Source organism: Lissotriton vulgaris, chromosome 6 (assembly GCF_964263255.1).
Source record: "Lissotriton vulgaris chromosome 6, aLisVul1.2, whole genome shotgun sequence".
Classification (NCBI taxonomy): Eukaryota; Metazoa; Chordata; class Amphibia; order Caudata; family Salamandridae; genus Lissotriton; species Lissotriton vulgaris.
This window is the reverse complement of record NC_141694.1, coordinates 1,161,159,428-1,161,178,926: the sequence shown is the minus strand read 5'-3', so window position 1 is coordinate 1,161,178,926 and position 19,499 is coordinate 1,161,159,428.

Below are 19,499 nucleotides of genomic sequence, written 5' to 3'. Positions count from 1 at the left end.
GATGTACATTTTATAATTAAAGTACGACAGGGCCAGTTACAATAAATTTATCTAGATATACATTTGCGGGCAAGTACCATGGGTGACATTAATTCGAACTTTTAATAGTACAGTAATCAATAACACATCAGAACTTAATATCAATAGGGATGTCCAAATGTTCAATCAGTACTCGTTCCCGCCCGCCATGTGCTTCAAAACTGCATACGTATCTCGTGATATCAAGGCTGGGCAACCAGTACACAACAAGGAGTTACGAGTCCCATTTATACCGGCGCCATTTTGGACGAGGCCGGGCAGGTCCAGGATATAGTCAAAATGTCTCCACCAACCAGCGGTCGGACCAGAACCCCTTTCGGCAGTCAAAAAAGGTTCCGTTAAATGACAACAGAAGAGATAGGCAACAAGAACCATCAGTCAAAAGAGGGGAGGGCAAGTTCTTCCCTACCGGGTCACGTTGGGGCTCCATCGGAACTGATCGAATTGGTAGCCTACAGTGTTTCTGGATGTTTCAGACTGAAGCTGGCGTCAGCATGAGAACACCACCATCTCGTGGCTCCGTCGTGGCCATTCCGCAAGCATGGCAGCCGCTCCCCATCGGAAGCCTGCGGGAGTCGGGGGCCCCGGTGACTTTTGTAGAATCTTCACGGCTGAGGGGACGCTTTCGGGAATGGGGCCCATGCCCTAGCAGGCAAGCGTCCGAGTTCCAAGGTGTCCCAGGACCATTTTAGTGGACCAGGACCAAATCCAAAGAGCCGGCCGCCATTTTGAGAGTCCTGTTGCAGCCGCCTAACGCTGCACCGCAAGAGTGGGCGCAATTCAGCTGGATGGTGGGCGAGACGCTGTAGCCGCAAGAGCTGGCGCAACTCAGCTGGATGGCGGGTGAGGCACTGTGCCGCAAGAGCGGGCGCAATTCAGCTGGATGGCGGGTGAGGCACTGTGCCGCAAGAGCGGGCGCAATTCAGCTGGATGGTGGGTGAGGCACTGTGCCGCAAGAGCGGGCGGAACTCAGCTGGATGGCGGGTGAGGCACTGTGCCGCAAGAGCGGGCGGAACTCAGCTGGATGGCGGGTGAGGCACTGTGCCGCAAAGCGGGCGGAACTCAGCTGGATGGCGGGTGAGGCACTGTGCCGCAAGAGCGGGCGGAACTCAGCTGGATGGCAGGTGAAGCACTGTGCCGCAAGAGCGGGCGCAACTCAGCTAGATAGCGAGTGAAACGCCAAGGGGCACCCCACTGCAGCTGAGGAGCCTCCACCTGGGGAGGCGGGAGAGGCCCGTTCGCGCCGCCTCCCCCCCTGGGGCGCCCCACGCCGTCTTTCGGTGCAGCATTGTAGGATGGCCACACCAGTGCGGCAACTTGCTGGACACCACCTCGGTGCCATCCGGATCTCGGCGCGTTGTGCTGCCTTTGGCCTATTCGCACATCGGTCCACTACTGACGCCACCTCACAGGCCAACGGATTTTGTAGGCTTTTTATAGCCCAAAGCTGCATAACAGGTCATGTGACTTGTTTATAAAACTTTTCATTGGTTCATTTTACTTTTGGTTTCCTAATGATGGAAGGCTTGGTCATATGACCTAAAAATAACACTTTTCATTGGTTTAGAACATTCTTTTTCCCAAATGATGAAAGCCCCACCTTTTTTTTCTCACTCTGACTTGTAAAGCAAAGGACCCAGATACATTTACAGTTTATCACTAACAATGTTCCAGGCTAATGTATTTTCCCGGGAAATTTACAACTGTGCTGCAAGTAAAATATTCCTATTTCGAGAAAAAGGGCGTTTCTTCGTCCCATGAGGGAGCCGTAGAGCAAAAGAGGCTCGGCCTGCTGTCTTAGTCGCTGATAGGCCTGAATATCGGATTCTTATCGATCACTTTATGTTGCAGGAGTGGAAAACACAACAGCCCTTGACCATTTATCTTTACAGCATTCCTGCGTATTATACCTTTTAACCGTCATGTAATCGGGCTGCTTTATATCACTTGCCTTTTACTGATTCGAAAACAGTGGCTATTATTCAAAACTTTACCAATCTAGGTACTACTACCATGTTTTGTTTTAAAAACCTTTATTGTGGGGGAGGAGCCAAGCCAGCGACCGCAATGGCCGCCTGACTCCTCGGCTCCGCTGACCCGCCCGCCTTCTGCCCGAAGCGCAGCGGATCCTGACCTCTATCCTGATTGAAAACCGGCGCTTCTGAGCCGCGCTGGGCTTCCGCCCCGAACGGTGTGTTCCCCGTTGGTCAGCTCGCTGTGGAACTGGAGATTTGCCTTTGTCCTGCCCCACCGCGGCGCGTGAGGGGTCGGGTCTTTGTTCTCCGGAGAGGCTGCCTTTTGACTCGGCAGCCGCGGACGCCTGCAGTGGGAGGGGCCAGAGGCTACTGTGCTACTGTTGCAACGATTGCTACAGTGTGCCGCCCGGCCCGCTCCTCCATGTTTGCTTTAATACTGCATCAGGAGCTACATTGTATCCCTCACCCGTCCCAGGCTCGGCGCTGGGTGATTTTACTATTCTTTGGTGCTGCGGTGGGCGCCATTTTACCAGGCGCCCTGCACCTCTGCTGGTAGCCCCCGGGGGTTCCATGAGACGCTCTCCATAAGGCAAGTTGCTTTCGGCAGGACCCGGACGGCGGGAGTCTAACTTTCATCGTGGCTTAGTGGTGATTGCGCCCATTGCTTACACTATCGGCTTCGCCTTGGAGATGGGCTCCGGCAGCCACTACAGTGGACGACAATATGGCGACGCCCTCTGGGTGCGGGACTCTGCTGCTGTGGAGCCCATTGCCCTTGCAGATGTCTTCATTGCCCTGCACGATCTGCGGTCATCTATGCGGGCTTGCGCCCGTGATCTGGGAGACCGACTAAATGGAGTGATGCTCGGTGGGCTCCCAGGCGACTGTGCTGCTGGCTGTTCCCCGCCGGACCTGCTGTACCCGGTGACCGGCGGGTAGGACCCGTGTATCCCGCCGTGTGTCGAGACATGGTACACCCCGGATGACTCAGCTGCTGGGCCCTTTACTCCGGAGATGCTGGGGAGTGCGACGCTGGACCCTGCCCACCGGCTGGAGAGCGCTTGCTGGCCGACTTGCCCCGTGTCCACCTTGGGGTCCCCCGGAGGGCCCCCCTGCTCTGCCAAGAAATTGTTGCAACGGCCCTGGCCAATCGGCCTTCAGGTACTGCTGCTGGATTTTCACCTTTGCTGGGTAGCTACTGATTGTTCTGCACTACGTGGGACAGATTACTGCGAGGGGCTTTTGAACTGGTGGTGGTCTTTACATCTGCACCTCGTGTCCAAGATGGCCGCTGCCCGCCTGGACTTCGTTGCTGGGCTGGATCGACGGGGACAAGGCTGACACTATTTATGTTTTGAACGTGGTCGGATGCTACATGGTTGACGGAAATGTGGAACTGTTGTGATGGTGTATGCTATTACGGTGTCAGGTCGGGAACCGAGGAGGGATGGCCGAGGGTGGTTTTATTGACTGTATGTTTCCTTTGCCTGGGCCCTCCCCCGGTCTTCTGTGAATTCCTTTCTCTCTTTTCTTCTCTTCTGCATTTCGGGTACTCTTTTGGGGCGACAGGCACTCTGCGAGGGGGGGTAGGCCGTAGCCTCTGCATGTGTGTAGGGTGGGGCGGATGTACTTATGTTTTCTTTTTGTTACTATGGGCCTTGGTTTTATTCTCCTACTTTTACTCTTTCTCTCCCACTTTTTCCTGGGGTTTTTGGGTGGATCGATATGGTGTGGGTGGTACCTGCCGACCGTAGCAATGCTAGCTTACATTTTCTCCTGTCTGGTCTTCTGCGGTCCATTGCTGAAAGGAAATTGTTTGCGTAATAATGATGCTGATACTCGCCCACTTATGTCCTGGATGGTCTATCTTGCCTCAGATCCTTTCTAGCCCCTTTTATGGACATACTAAAAACTTTAAAATTAAACCTCAATTCTCTTGCTTCCCGGTGGCGCATATGTTTTCAGTGTAACTTGATATTATCCTGCTTGTGCTCTTACGTTGCCGGGACGCCTTTACCATTTGCTATTGCACTTCAGATGCTACCGAGGCCGGCCGGATGGTTGTAGGCCCGTAATTGTATGATTCTATTGTGCAATAAAGGTTTTCAAAAATTAAAAAAAAAAAAAAAAAACCTTTATTGTGAAAATGTCAGTATACAAATACGGGCCAATAACCACGTGGGCCGGCCACGGAGCAAACTGGAATCGTATATGATGAGGGGACATTTACACTGTAGAAGAACGTAACGGGCGAGCCATTAGGTTGGAAGAACTAAGGTGTCTAACAGTTGCGGAATCGGTGGACGTAGATTTTATAATTAAAGTACGACAGGGCCAGTTACAATAAAATTATCTAGATATACATTTGCGGGCAAGTACCATGGGTGACGTTAATTCGAACTTTCAATAGTACAGTAATCAATAACACATCAGAACTTAATATCAATAGGGATGTCCAAATGTTCAATCAGTACTCGTCCCCACCCGCCATGTGCTTCAAAACTGCATACGTATCGCGTGATATCAAGGCTGGGCAACCAGTACACAACAAGGAGTTGCGAGTCCCATTTATACCAGCGCCATTTTGGGCGAGGCCGGGCAGGTCCAGGATATAGTCAAAATGTCTCCACCAACCAGCGGTCGGACCAGAACCCCTTTCCGCAGTCAAAAAAGGTTCCGTTAAATTACAACAGAAGCGATAGGCAACAAGAACCATCAGCCAAAAGAGGGGAGGGCAAGTTCTTCCCTACCGGGTCACGTTCGGGCTCCACCGGAACTGATCGAATTGGTAGTCTACAGTGTTTCTGGATGTTTCAGACTGAAGCTGGCATCAGCATGAGAGCACCACCATCTCGTGGCTCCGTCGTGGCCATTCCGCAAGCAATCATGGCAGCCGCTCCCCACCGGAAGCCTGCGGGAGTCGGGGGCTCCGGTGACTTTTGTAGAATCTTCAAGGCTGAGGAGACGCTTTCGGGAATGGGGCCCATGTCCTAGCAGGCAAACGTCCGAGTTCCAAGGTGTCCCAGGGCCATTTTAGTGGACCAGGCCCAAATCCGAAGAGACAGCCGCCATTTTGAGAGTCCTGTGGCAGCCGCCTATCGCTGCACCGCAAGAGTGGGCGCAATTCAACTGGATGGTGGGCGAGACGCTGTAGCCGCAAGAGCGGGCGCAATTCAGCTGGATGGCTGGTGAGGCACTGTACCACAAGAGCGGGCGCAATTCAGCTGGATGGTGGGTGAGGCACTGTGCCGCAAGAGCGGGTGGAACTCAGCTGGATGGCGGGTGAGGTACTGTGCCGCAAGAGCAGGCAGAACTCAGCTGGATGGCGGGTGAGGCACTATGCTGCAAGAGCGGGCAGAACTCAGCTGGATGGTGGGTGAAGCACTGTGCCGCAAGGCGGGCGCAACTCAGCTAGATAGCGAGTGAAACGCCAAGGGGCGCCCCACTGCAGCTGAGGAGCCTCCACCTGGGGAGGCGGGAGGGGCCCGTTAGCGCCGCCTCCCCCCCCTGGGGCGCCCCACGCCGTCTTTCGGCGCAGCATTGTAGGATGGCCACACCAGTGCGGCAACTTTCTGGACACCACCTCGGTGCCATCCGGATCTCGGCGCGTTGTGCTGCCTTCGGCCTATTTGCACATCGGTCCACTACTAACGCCGCCTCACAGGCCAACGGATTTTGTAGGCTTTTTATAGCCCAAAGCCGCATAACAGGTCATGTGACTTGTTTATAAAACTTTTCATTGGTTCATTTTACTTTTGGTTTCCTAATGATGGAAGGCTTGATCATATGACCTAAAAATAACACTTTTCATTGGTTTAGAACATTTTTTTTCCCAAATGATGAAAGCCCCACCTTTTTTTTTCTCACTCTGACTTGTAAAGCAAAGGACCCAGATAAATTTACAGTTTATCACTACCAATGTTCCAGGCTAATGTATTTTCCCGGGAAATTTACAACTGTGCTGCAAGTAAAATATTCCTATTTCGAGAAAAAGGGCGTTTCTTCGTCCCATGAGGGAGCCGTTGAGCAAAAGAGGCTCGGCCTGCTGTCTTAGTCGCTGATAGGCCTGAATATCGGATTCTTATCGATCACTTTATGTTGCAGGAGTGGAAAACACAACAGCCCTTGACCATTTATCTTTACAGCATTCCTGCGTATTATACCTTTTAACCGTCATGTAATCGGGCTGCTTTATATCACTTGCCTTTTACTGATTTGTAAACAGTGGCTATTATTCAAAACTTTACCAATCTAGGTACTACTACCATGTTTTGTTTTAAAAACCTTTATTGTGAAAATGTCAGTATACAAATACAGGCCTATAACCACGTGGGCCGGCCACGGAGCAAACTGGAATCGTATATGATGAGGGGACATTTACACTGTAGAAGAACGTAACGGGCGGGCCATTAGGTTGGAAGAACTAAGGTGTCTAACAGTTGCGGAATCGGTGGACGTAAATTGTATAATTAAAGTACGACAGGGCCAGTTACAATAAAATTATCTAGATATACATTTGCGGACAAGTACCATGGGTGACATTAATTCGAACTTTCAATAGTAAAGTAATCAATAACACATCAGAATTTAATATCAATAGGGATGTCCAAATGTTCAATCAGTACTCGTCCCCGCCCGCCATGTGCTTCAAAACTGCATACGTATCTCGTGATATCAAGGCTGGGCAACCAGTACACAACAAGGAGTTGCGAGTCCCATTTATACCGGCGCCATTTTGGGCGAGGCCGGGCAGGTCCAGGATATAGTCAAAATGTCTCCACCAACCAGCGGTCGGACCAGAACCCCTTTCGGCAGTCAAATTTTTTTCCGTTAAATGACAACAGAAGAGATAGGCAACAAGAACCATCGGTCAAAAGAGGGGAGGGCAAGTTCTTCCCTACCGGGTTACGTTCGGGCTCCACCGGAACTGATCGAATTGGTAGTCTACAGTGTTTCTGGATGTTTCAGACTGAAGCTGGCGTCAGCATGAGAGCACCACCATCTCGTGGCTCCGTCGTGGCCATTCCACAAGCAATCATGGCAGCCGCTCCCCACCGGAAGCCTGCGGGAGTCGGGGGCCCCGGTGACTTTTGTAGAATCTTCAAGGCTGAGGGGACGCTTTCGGGAATGGGGCCCATGCCCTAGCAGGCAAACGTCCGAGTTCCAAGGTGTCCCAGGGCCATTTTAGTGGACCAGGCCCAAATCCGAAGAGCCGGCCGCCATTTTGAGAGTCCTGTGGCAGCCGCCTATCGCTGCACCGCAAGAGTGAGCGCAATTCAACTGGATGGTGGGGGAGACGCTGTAGCCGCAAGAGCTGGCGCAACTCAGCTGGATGGCGGGTGAGGCACTGTGCCGCAAGAGCGGGCGCAACTCAACTGGATGGTGACTGAAACGCCAAGGGGTGCCCCACTGCAGCTGAGGAGCCTCCACCTGGGGAGGCGCGGGAGGCCCGTTCGCGCCGCCTCCCCCCCCTGGGGCGCCCCACGCCGTTTTTCGGCGCAGCATTGTAGGATGGCCAGACCAGTGCGGCAACTTGCTGGACACCACCTCGGTGCCGTCCGGATCTCGGCGCGTTGTGCTTCCTTCGGCCTATTCGCACAACGGTCCGCTACTGACGCCACCTCACAGGCCGACGGATTTTGTAGGCTTTTTATAACCCAAAGCTGACTAAAAGACAGGCCAAAGCAGCCCATTGTTGCTACTCCGGGGAGGGAGGAGCAAGGACGGTGTCAAGCGGACGGTGAATGCTTTGAGATGGATGTTGCAGCAGGCTTCCATGTAAATAGTTGTTTAAAATGTTTTTTTTTAACGTGTTTACTTTGTTGGAGCGTTGTATATATTTATAAGTTATTAAAGTGTTATAATCCTACTACTTTGTTGGAGTGCTATATATTTGTAATGTGACACATTCTTGTGAAGACTTTGATGTACAGAAAGGCATCCCTGGAATCTTCCGCTTCAGGCTTGGTCCCACACACCCTTACAGTGAGAATCCCCTCCCCAATCACAATACAGGATCGTTATCAGATAGTAGGAACGCGTGTGGTGTGACGGATCTCATGGGGTGGGGGCCTTGATCTACTGTAACTCCTTTGAAGAGGGGTGATTCTTTACAGTTGGGGCCACAAACTACATCCGCAGGGCTAGGTGATAGCCTGGGACCGGCCTGGACAATCGGACACAGAGGAAGAGGAGTGTCAGAGGGTGCGGTAGTGAATAGGGTGAAAGGGAGGTGTCGGGCGGGCACGGGTGTGATTCTCAGGGAAGAGCAGCGCAGATGGGGGGAGGTTTATGGCCCATGCATGAGAGAGAGAGCGGGGGTGACCAGTGCGTGGGGGACATGCTTGCGAGGGTAGGGAGCCGTGCTGAGGATCGGCGGCATGCAGAGAGTGGGTCTGGTCAAGGCATCTAAAATGGCTCCCGTGCACGACAAAAGTGTGGCATTGGAAAAAAGGCAAGATGGCGCAGACAATGTTTATCAATACGGATTAATTTTCCACAGAGAGAGCAGGGGAGGTCAGAGAGGGGGGGTGTTTGTAGCGCCAGAGAGACACACTGGGGACCGGCGAGGGGCCATACTGCTTTCAAAATGGCTGCTGCTTGCTAGAGCGTACATGTCTGAGTAAGGACAAGGTGGCACCGATTATGTTGACATCGCAATCCAGATTTTAACACTTAGACATGAAAGTGAAAACTGCACCATCGCTTCCCACCCCCCCCGACTGACACCCTCCTTTGCCTCAGCTTGGATCATCATTTGCTAAAGTGTTCAAAGACCCCACCTTGAGTATAAGCACAACCGGAGCCTTACTGCACACCCTGAGAAAAACTACGCAGCAAGACAATCTCTACCTTCTCCCTTTTCCATGTTCCAACGCTTTGAAATGAACAACATATTTACTCGCAGTGACAAAATGGCGGTCAACACTTTCTGATTTCCTTTGAATCGAACATTAACAGACGTCACGCAGCAAAAAAAAAATTCTGCTCACGCGCAGCCGCTGGAAGACATGTATCAACATATATGAGCATCCTCAGCCTTCCTCAGAAAACATAGGGGGTCAGGATACGTCTCCCGTTCCCCCTTATACCCATTTCCCACATTGTTTTTCCTCCATCTTGTGATTTAATTAAAACGAAACACAAAATGGCAAATTCCCGTTACGCTACAGGTTTGCGACCCGGTTCGCGTACCGGGAAGCGCTTCTACTGCGAAAAATCTAATTTTTTTTATTTGCCCCACGGACCCTTCAATAACCCCAACATCATTCCTAGGGGGTCAAGGGGGGTCTACCTTGCCCCCTTTCATTAAATTCCCCCTTCGTTTTTCTCCTCCTCTTGTCTCTCGATCCTACTGAGAGACAAGATGGCGGCCGTTCCGGACTGTTTAGAATGTTGACAGACACCGGAGAGCCAATCAGCTTCGCTTCGCGAAGTTCCGTTACGCGTCAAGTACGCGAACCGGAGCGCTACCCGTAGTGCTGTCACAGATATATCTGTTTTTTAAAATGTTAATTTCTCAAAATCCACTGGAGCATATATATTGAGACCTAGCAAAGGCACATCGGGCTAACAGTCCCTACAATTTTGCCAAGTTTCGTGCAAATCCTTTCAGCCGTTCAAGCTAAAAGTGAGGCCAACCGCCCTATGGAAAACTCAATGTTAAAAACGCGTTTTGGGACCCCCCTTTTTTCTCGGCCCCCCCTTGACAAAACCCCCCCAAATTTTCAGGGGCTGCTCAGAATCAAAAATGTGCCATTTTCCTGAGAATTTCAGCCAATTCTGTCCACAAACGCCAAAGTTATTAGACATAGAATTTTCAAAAATCCCATAGGAAAAAAATCCTAACTATATATACCTACTGGCGACCGTATCAGTGATTGTATAAGAGAGTAAATATGTGTTAGTATATGTTTGGTAAGTGTGTATAACTGTATAGTTGAGGAAATGGAGGTGTGATTGATTCTTTGCATGACTGACTAGGTGTGTGAGTAACTCCATGGATGAGTGACAGTCTGTGAGTGTCTGTTTACACTGATTGTATCTAAGGTTATATTAGAGTCTGAAGAGGTTCATCGTATTATCACATGAATGATATCATCAGTGATGTGATCAGTAATGTCAAATGAGATGTTATCAGTGATTTAATCAGTGATGTCATTTGAGATGTCATCAGTGATGTCATCAGTGATGTCATTTGAGATGTCATCAGTGATGTCATTTGAGATGTCATCAGTGATGTCATCAGTGATGTCACTGACCATGTCATGAATGATGTAATATGTGACATCATCAGCAGTGGATTGCGGGTGCGCGATATATAGTTATTGCAACTAACTATATATGCGAATTTCTATGGTTTTGTGCGAGTAAATTAAGGTTTTGTAAATGCTAATCCCTAACTATATATGGTCTATAACCAATGGTTTTTTCAGTGAATTTTCTTGGTTTTGTAAATGCAAATTCCTAACTATAAATGGTCTATAACCTATGGTTTTTTCAGTGAATTTCATTGGTTTTTTAAAAGCTAATATCTATAGCTGTAAAATATATTCTTTATTACGTGACGTATCACGTAGCCACGTGAGACGCCTCATGACGCGTCGCATAAACGTGACGTATCGTCTCTGCAGCGCAAACAAAACCCGTAACGTAAGCGCGCCAGAGCACGCTTACAGATATATATATATTTTTTAACCTTAATTAGACAAAATCCACATGTGCACATATCTTGAGGCCTTGCAAAGGCACATCAAACAAACAGTCCCTGCAATTTTGCCAAGTTTGGTGGAAATCTATTCCTTTAAATTTTATTTTACTGTTTCTCTTGGTTTTCCCCTTGTTACGCTTACCGGAACGCTACCCGGTACGCAAACCGGACGCTCCAAAAACACAAGATGTCGGACTCACGTTACGCTGCCGGTTAGCTGCCCGGTTGGCATACCGGGAAGTGCCTCTAGCGCGAAAAATCGCAATTTTCTTTTTTTTTCTTTTGCCCCGCGGGGCACTTTAATATCCCCCTCATCGATCCTAGGGGGTCAGGAGGGGTCTACCTTGCCCCCTTTCCTTCATTTCCCCCTTCGTTTTTCACCACCTCTTGTCTCTCGATCCTACCGAGAGACAAGATGGCGGCCGCTCCGGACTGTTTACAATGTTGACAGCCAATCTGCTTCTCCTCAGACTCCCGTTACGCTGCCGGTTAGCTGCCCAGTTAGCTGCCCGGTTCGCGTACTGAGACGCGCCTCTACGGCGAAAAATCGCAATTTTTTTTTTTTTTTTTGCCCCGCGGGCCACTTTAATATCCCCCTCATCAATCCTAGGGGGTCAGGAGGGGTCTACCTTGCCCCCTTTCCTTCATTTCCCCCTTCGTTTTTCACCACCTCTTGTCTCTCGATCCTACCGAGAGACAAGATGGCGGCCGCTCCAGACTGTTTACAATGTTGACACCCATTCAGCTTCTCCTCAGACTCCCGTTACACTGCCGGTTAGCTGCCCGGTTCACGTACCGATTTGCGCCTCTACGACAAAAAATCGCATTTTTTTTTTTTTGGCCCCGCGGGACACTTTAATATTCCCCTCATCAATCCTAGGGGGTCAGAAGAGGTCTACCTTGCCCCCCTTCCTTCATTTCCCACTTCGCTTTGGACTCCTCTTATCTCTCGATCCTACCGAGAGACAAGATGGCGACCGCTCCGGACTGTTGCAAAGCTCCGTTACGCGAATAGTACGCGAACTAGTGCGCTATCCAGGACGCTGTCACAGATATATCTGTTTTTTAAAACGTTAATTTCTCAAAATCCACTGGAGCACATATATTGAGACCCAGCAAAGGCACATCGGGCTAACAGTCCCTACAATTTTGCCAAGTTTCGTGTAAATCCATTCAGCCGTTCGAGCTAAAAGTGAGGCCAAACGCCCTATGGAAAAATGAATGGGAAAAACGCGTTTTGGGACCCCCATTTTTTTCGGCCCCCCCTTGACGAAACCCCCCCAAAGTTTCAGGGGCTGCTCAGAAACAAAATGTATCATTTTCCTGAAAATTTCAGCCGATTCCGTCCACAAACGCCAAAGTTATTAGACATAGAATTTTCAAAAGTTCCATAGAGAAAAAATCCTAACTATATATACCTACTGGCCACCGCCAGTAGGTAATATATATATATATCTCACTGTTCCTTTTTCCACCTCGTCCGTGCACTCTTGTGTGGGTGCTTCACGCGGGTGGTGCGCCCGCATCTATAGCTGTTCGATTCTCCACGCAATTCCACAGGCACAAAGAAAAGCACTCTCGGGGCAAGTCCGAACGATTTATTGAAGGACTCACGGTGAACAAACCAGATGCGTTTCGGCAACCGCCTTTATCGATATATATTCGATATATATATAGATGGTCACTGAAATAACTAAGGCTAAAGTAACGTTATAGTAAGGCGAATACATTAGGGACAACATTAACATTTTGAACTAAAAAACATAGACATTCACCAGTTATAGTTAGCATCGCATGCACTTCACATATTGCATCACTCATGTTATGTTCTATGACATCATTTATGATGACACTCATGGCATCTCAAATTACCTCATTGATGAGCTCACATCATCCAAGCTTCTTTTGTACACATTGCTCTATAAACTAGTATGGCATGAGACACCTGAAAGTAAGTAGAAAATAGCTCAGAATAATAGAAAGCAGCGTTAATGCTACCAGAGATACAACTCCCCTAGCTGTAGCAAGCATGTGTAATGTGCAACATTAAGACTATACCATATACTTCACTGGTAGCCTAGTTCATATGAGCAATCAGGAACAGATATATGGGAAATCCTCATTGCACATTGTGCTCAAAATGAATACAACTGTTCAGAGAATGCCAAGTTCCTCAAGATACTTAACGTCTGTTCTAAAATTAATGACCTACTATGGGCAGCTTTTATCTTTATCAAACCCCTCACAGTCATAGAACCTACATTGAGAAATGTACTTAATATGAGTAGAAAAGTGGGTAAGAACAGTGTACACTTGTCAAAAAAGACACTATTCACTAAAAATGACCAAGGTCTGAAGGTGCTAAATATTATACTACATGCAGCCTTCGTACTGGGGTAAACCTTTACAGATAGCCAAACTTCCGAGGCAAAGGAATTGAGTTTAAAAGTTCTTATATAGCGCTCTTACACCAGCGGTTTCATGGCGCTGTAACTGGCAGATCTCGACAAGGAACAAAGGGAGGGGGACAGGAGACAAGGGACTAAGTGAAGATTTTACTGAAAAAATAAGCTTTAAGTTTCTTTCGAAACTGGGAATATGGAGTTAGGGATCTGAGCTCTAAGGGTAATGAATTTCAGAGAGCTGGGGCAAGGGTCGCAAATTTAGAACCCCCCCCACTTTTTCCGGCGAAACCGGGGGACTGTCAGCAGAAATTGAGAAGAGGATCGGAGCTCCCTGGCTGGCAAGTAGGAGATGAAGGCAGGGGCCGTGCCCAGTCGAGCCTGGTAGGTGATAGTCGCAAGCTTGAATTGGACACGTTCCCGAACCGGGAGCCAATGTAAGATTTTCAGGAAGGGAGTGACATGTGAGGATTTGGGAAGGTTAAAGACCAACCGTGCCGCCTGGTTTTGAATCATCTGCAACCGCCTGAGGCTATATGCAGGTATACCTGCATATAGGGCGTTGCCATAATCCAGGCGGGAGATGACCATCGCAAGGACGATCAGTTTCAAGGCCTCAAAGGTGAAAAATCGAGAGACCTTGCGGATGGTACGAAGAGAAAGAAAGGAAGAAGAAACCACAGAACTAACCTGGGAGTGAAGGGTAAGATGGGAGTTGAGTTTAATACCTAGGGTTTTGACAGAGGTGGAGGGGACCGGAGGGAGACCAAGGGAAGGGGGCCAAAAAAGTGAAGACCAGGGACTGGAACAACCACCCGTCAACACCAACTCGGTCTTATCAGGGTTGAGTTTCAGGTGGTTGAAATCCATCCAGTCCCTGATAAAAATCATAGTAGACTGGAAATTAGAAATAGAGGCAGGAGAAGAAGACAGGTTGAAAACAAGTTGGAGGTCATCCGCATAGTTATATACGGCGACCTCCATTTGTTCTAAAGAAAAAATGAGGGGGGAAATGTAAAGGTTGAACAGAAGAGGTGAGAGGGAGGAACCTTGGGGGACCCCGCAATGAACCTTCCGGAAGTCCGCAGAGAAATCACCCAGGCGAACTGCCTGGGTGACGTCCTTCAGGAAGGAGGATAATAATACCAGGGCCGTGCCCCCGATCCCCGCCGCCGTGACACGGGAGAGTAAGATGGTATGATCCACTGTGTCAAAGGCGGCTGAGAGATCGAGGAGGACAATGCCTGGGATTGATTGGTATCCCTCCCCTCCCTGAGGTTGTCAAGGACCGAAAGGACTACGGACTCCGTGGAGTGTGCGGGGCGAAAGCCAGCCTGACGGGAAGCCAATACCCCATTCTCCTCCACAAAGGTGCTCAGAGACCTGGTGACATGGCGCTCGAGCACCTTGGCCAAAAATGGTAGGAGAGAAATGGGGCGATAGTTGGCTGGGATCGAAGGGTCCGTGCCAGGCTTTTTTAAAATAGGTAAAATAATAGCTGTTTTCAAAGGGTTGGGGACAACCCCCTGAGAAAGGGAGCTGTTGAGAAAGTGGAGGGGAGGATCAGGGCAAGAGGTGTAAATGTGACGAAGTATGTGAGCGGGACAGGTATCAGGGGGAGAGCCAGATTTTACGAGGGGGATTAATGATGTAAAGGATTCCTTGGTCAGGAGGGGGAGAGTATTTAATTGTCCTTGCGGAGGAGGACACTGAGGGTCAACAAAAGACGGGGAAGGTGTAGGGATATTGGCTTTGATAGCGGCGATTTTATCAATAAAAAATGTATTCAAAGAGTGGCAGAGGGCCTGGGAGGGGGAGGGCTTAAGGGAAGTGCGATCTGAAAAGGCTAGGTTCTGAACAGGAAGCACATGTACATAGGTTAGTATTTGGTGCACACAGTCTTGTATTTTGTGTTGAAATTGTCATGCTGAGATGACTCTATCTAATAACTCAAGGTTGCCTACAATACTATTTCCATTCTACTAACACCAATGGGTCTGCAAAATACCTCGCAAAGTTACAAGAATATAACAACAGAAATGATTTGAGAGTAAACTTGGCAAAAACAAAAGTAAAGCCTTTCGTCAAAACTCCTAAACACACAATTTGAAAAATAAATGAAAGACAAAATGAACATGTTACTAAATAGGACTGTTTAGGAGTGACCATTGACAACAAACTAACAGATCTGAGCATATTTCAATAAAAAAAGAAAAATCCAGCACTATCATCAAATCAATACAGAGATCACACAATTGGACAATCAATCTCCATAATCAATGCAAAGCTTATTCCATCGGTCATAAATGCTTTTGTTATTTTTAAAATGAACACAACTGAAGAGCTGGTTCAAATCTATGTGAGTGATATAAGATCTTTATTGAATCTCCGTTTTTCTACCACACACGGCAAAATATGGCTAGACCTGTCTCTAACCACATTCTTAACCTTGAATACAGGAGTTGTCAAGTCAAACTGTGTATGTGATTGTGAGTCAGCCAATATAAATACTTTACAAAGGCATATAATCGAAGAACTAAAAGAACTGGGTGAAAATATCATTGCCCTTAGTTTAGCAGTCATAGAAAAGCCCATAACAGACAACTAGACTTTTTACAAAAATATCTTGTCTTGAAAGTAAGGAGCTCATACAGAAGTCTTAAAAGGCTAATGACTGATTAACAGATTTGTCCAGGCTGCAGCACTATAAGCTTCCAGACTGCAAGATAGGCATACCTCTATAAATCAGGATTATTTGCACTCCTGTTTAGGGGCTGCATACAAATTAAGGGGCATATTATTAGGATTGGTGGTGCAGGGAGCGCAGCAAGTTCCCTTGATGCACTGCCCTCCGCCACAGGGAAAGTGCCTGAGTGCAATATTTATCCAGTACAGTGCATTCCCGTCCTTTCTTCCTGTGCTGGCGCCGTTTCAACAGCCTAGTGCCAATGCAGACACCTTTGCACCATGTTGCTTGCGTGTCTGCGTTGTCAGCAGGAAGGCCACCTTCCTGCACAAAAACAATTCTTAAAGGCATTTTCCTCTTTCTATGTGTGAAACAGAATGCAACACATATAGAAAGAAATTAGGAGAAGTAAAGATATTTCTTCTTGTTATGCCTCACATCAGGAGGCATAAGATTTTGATAAATTACTAGGTTTACAAGTCAAAACCATGGAAGTTGCGTGGGAACACCTCTCTTGCGCAGAGTATGGCAAGACAGCATTTAACATTACCTTGCCTTACTCCATATCTATGGCCACGCAGAGTGGCTTTGCATGGCCTCATAAATTTGATTTGATGGTTTGCGCCGCCATTGCATCACAAAAGAATGGCAGCGCAAGGGGCTCATAAGTATGCCCGTAAATATTTAAGATTCTGACTCATGACATCCCATTTGCTCAATTTGAAGCTTCTTGAAACTTGCGATGTTGACACACACAGAAATGTGTGCTTTGCAGTTATAAAGTCAAGTCAGTTGATCACATCATCTGCTTTGGCCCCTACATACTTTGACTTAAGACTCTCACACATCACCCACATTAAAAAGTCATTTTTGGAAAACGTTAATTAAACCAATCTGTTGAAGAAGTATTTCAAGGTCATCAGGGCAACACTCTCTGTAGAACAGAGTTGGCTCAATCATGGGCACCCTGAAAGTGTGGCTCCCTGGGCAAGAGCCCACTTTTCCAATGCCTCTAAATGTCTCTGTTAACAGGCCACAGGCTTAAAGCATATCAGGGATAACCAATGGCATCAACAAGTGCCATGCATATGTGTTTAATGTGTAAGTGCAAGATACAAAAACAAAATCCTCAGTGACAGCATTCTTTTCATACAGCTAAAGTAGGTACTAGGTACACAAATAAGAATGGACATATGTTCAAAATAATAACACCAAAAGGTATGACAACTAACCGGCCTTCAGGTGTGGATAAACAAATAACTACATTTCATACATCAAACACATATCCAACATACATAATAGGAAGAAGTGCAAGCAAAATGATGTAGACATTGCTATAGACAAGATGAAACCTCACCATGCGACATAACACCCCAAACAATGTCTGACCAATTTAGATTCATCCCACATGTTTATTTATGCAACATGTACCCTTGTCCTGTGTAATTCCTGCACTGGTTTCAAGCTCTAAATATAAAACCCTATTCAAACTGGTCACCAATTAAGGTGAAACAAATGCACATGTAGGCTTGATGAATCCCTGCTCATAAAAAGTAATCACCATATCAAATTATGCATGTTCATAAATTACACTCTAAAAATATTCGTAGTATAACCTTCCATAATGTGTCAACACAATAATATTGGTTAACAATGTAACCTCTGCAACATTGATAGGTTCCTAATATAGATAAGGAAAAGTAATGTTAGGACTAATGTGCTCACAAATAAAGCAGATTTTATTTAGTTCACATAAACACAGGGACCAAACATAACCAAATGCCAATGGCTAGTCCATAGTAAAATGGTGTGGCATAGCACACTGCAGTGTCACAAAACTTGCCCTAACTGATACTGCTACGGTAACCTCCTCATAAAGAGGCATCCATTAGACATGGCAGGCACCTCAAGATGTTATTTGGGATGGGGACATTTGGTTTTGGGAAGGGCATCCTTGGGTTGGGATGTGTTGGTTTTTGAAGAGGAAAGGGTGGGCTTACATTTAGGAGGGGGGCTTTGGAAATGGGAAGTTGAGGAATGTTTGGCAGGGGCGACTTGAGAAGTGGAAGGGGTGGAGGGGTAGGGAACAGGGGTAGATATGGAAGTGGAAGGGGTGGTCTTGGGTGTGGGAGGGTTAGTATGTGGTGCCGGAGGTATGGGAGGGGTGATGGCCAAGGAAAATGAGGGATCTTCAATAGGGTACTTGGTAGTGGGAATGGCAAGGAGTGGGGTTTTGAAGGTAGAGGGAGTGACTGTGTGAGATGTGCTTCGGTCTTTTGCAGGTGCAGGCACATGTGTGTCAGGTGTATGTGCTGCAAGTATATCTGTGGATGTTTCTGCATTGGAAGTGCTGGGTGTGGGTGTTGTGGATGCTGATGTCGTGGTTACATTAGGTGTGGTTGTCTGTGGTGTGTGTATGGAAGTGATTATAATTGGGGGTGGGTGTGGTGTTGTTTGTGCTGGCTGTGGATGTGGTAGTGGGAGTGTTGTGTGCACATGTGTGTGTGCTGTCATCTGTGGTGTCTGGAGATGTGATGGGGAGTGGTGTGAGTATATGGGTATGGTGTTATATGTAATGGATGTGATTGTGATGGTGGTGGGGTGCCTGTAATTGTGGTGGTGGGTGCTGTGTCTGTCTGTTTAGATGTGTGCCTTCTTTTTTGTGAGGATTTGATTATGTGCGGATGTGCTGCTTAGGTCTGTATGAGTGTGTGTGTGCAAAGGTTTGCATGTACTTAAGATAGGTTTGTGATTAGGATATTGAAATGTGTAAGGGGTGGAGGAGGGACACAAGTTGGGGGGGAGGGGGGGTTTGGAAGTTGCGAAGAGGGAGGAGGCCAGAGCCTGAAAAGATCTCTGTAGTCCAGACATTGACCTGTGAATGCCTTCCAGGTAGGCCACCATCTACTGTAGATCAGATGGCTGTCTTACACTTGGATAACATTCAGTAGTGTTGTCAGACCCACAGAGAGGTTTCGCTGGAGGTGAATAGCCTTTGTTTTCTCTATGTTGCGGGTGGGGGGCTGAATTGACTGGAGTGAAGAAGACGGCTCCCCTCTTAGGGGAGTGGGCCCAGCCAACTGTTTGGGGAGTAACAGGGTGGGTGGTGCTGTAACTGCGTGCGGCAGACAAGAATGAACAAGGAACACATTCTGTGGAGTCCGCCATCACTCAGGAATGTCCACTGGAGGATGACTCTGTGGATGGCAAAGTTGAGCTTCCATGTCGTGTCACTCCCCACATCCTCTCTCTCAGTCACTGGGTCCCTCTGTGTCTGTACTGTCATGACCAGAACCACTGTGACTAGTTGTGTCCCCAACGATGCTGGCCCCTTCTACTTTGCTTGCCTGGGATGAATCTGAAATGACATCTAAAACGGATTTATTTAAACTGGATTACCCCACCTGATCATCAGATATCAACACAAAACATTTCTAAAGTGCACAGATCACACTAGCTTCATGCTTCACTATATAGGATTCAACATTAACATGAGCAGATGCATGCTACATTACCTGGAAACAGGTGTTCACAGTGCTGTCATAGCCCCAGGCAGCTCCAGATATATGAATGGGCTTGTCTACCCCCCTCCATATTTTCAAATTAGGATAGTGGATCACCTTGTATACTTTGGCCCTTGTAGTATACCATAGTAAACTGATATCACCAAAGTGGATGGCTACTAA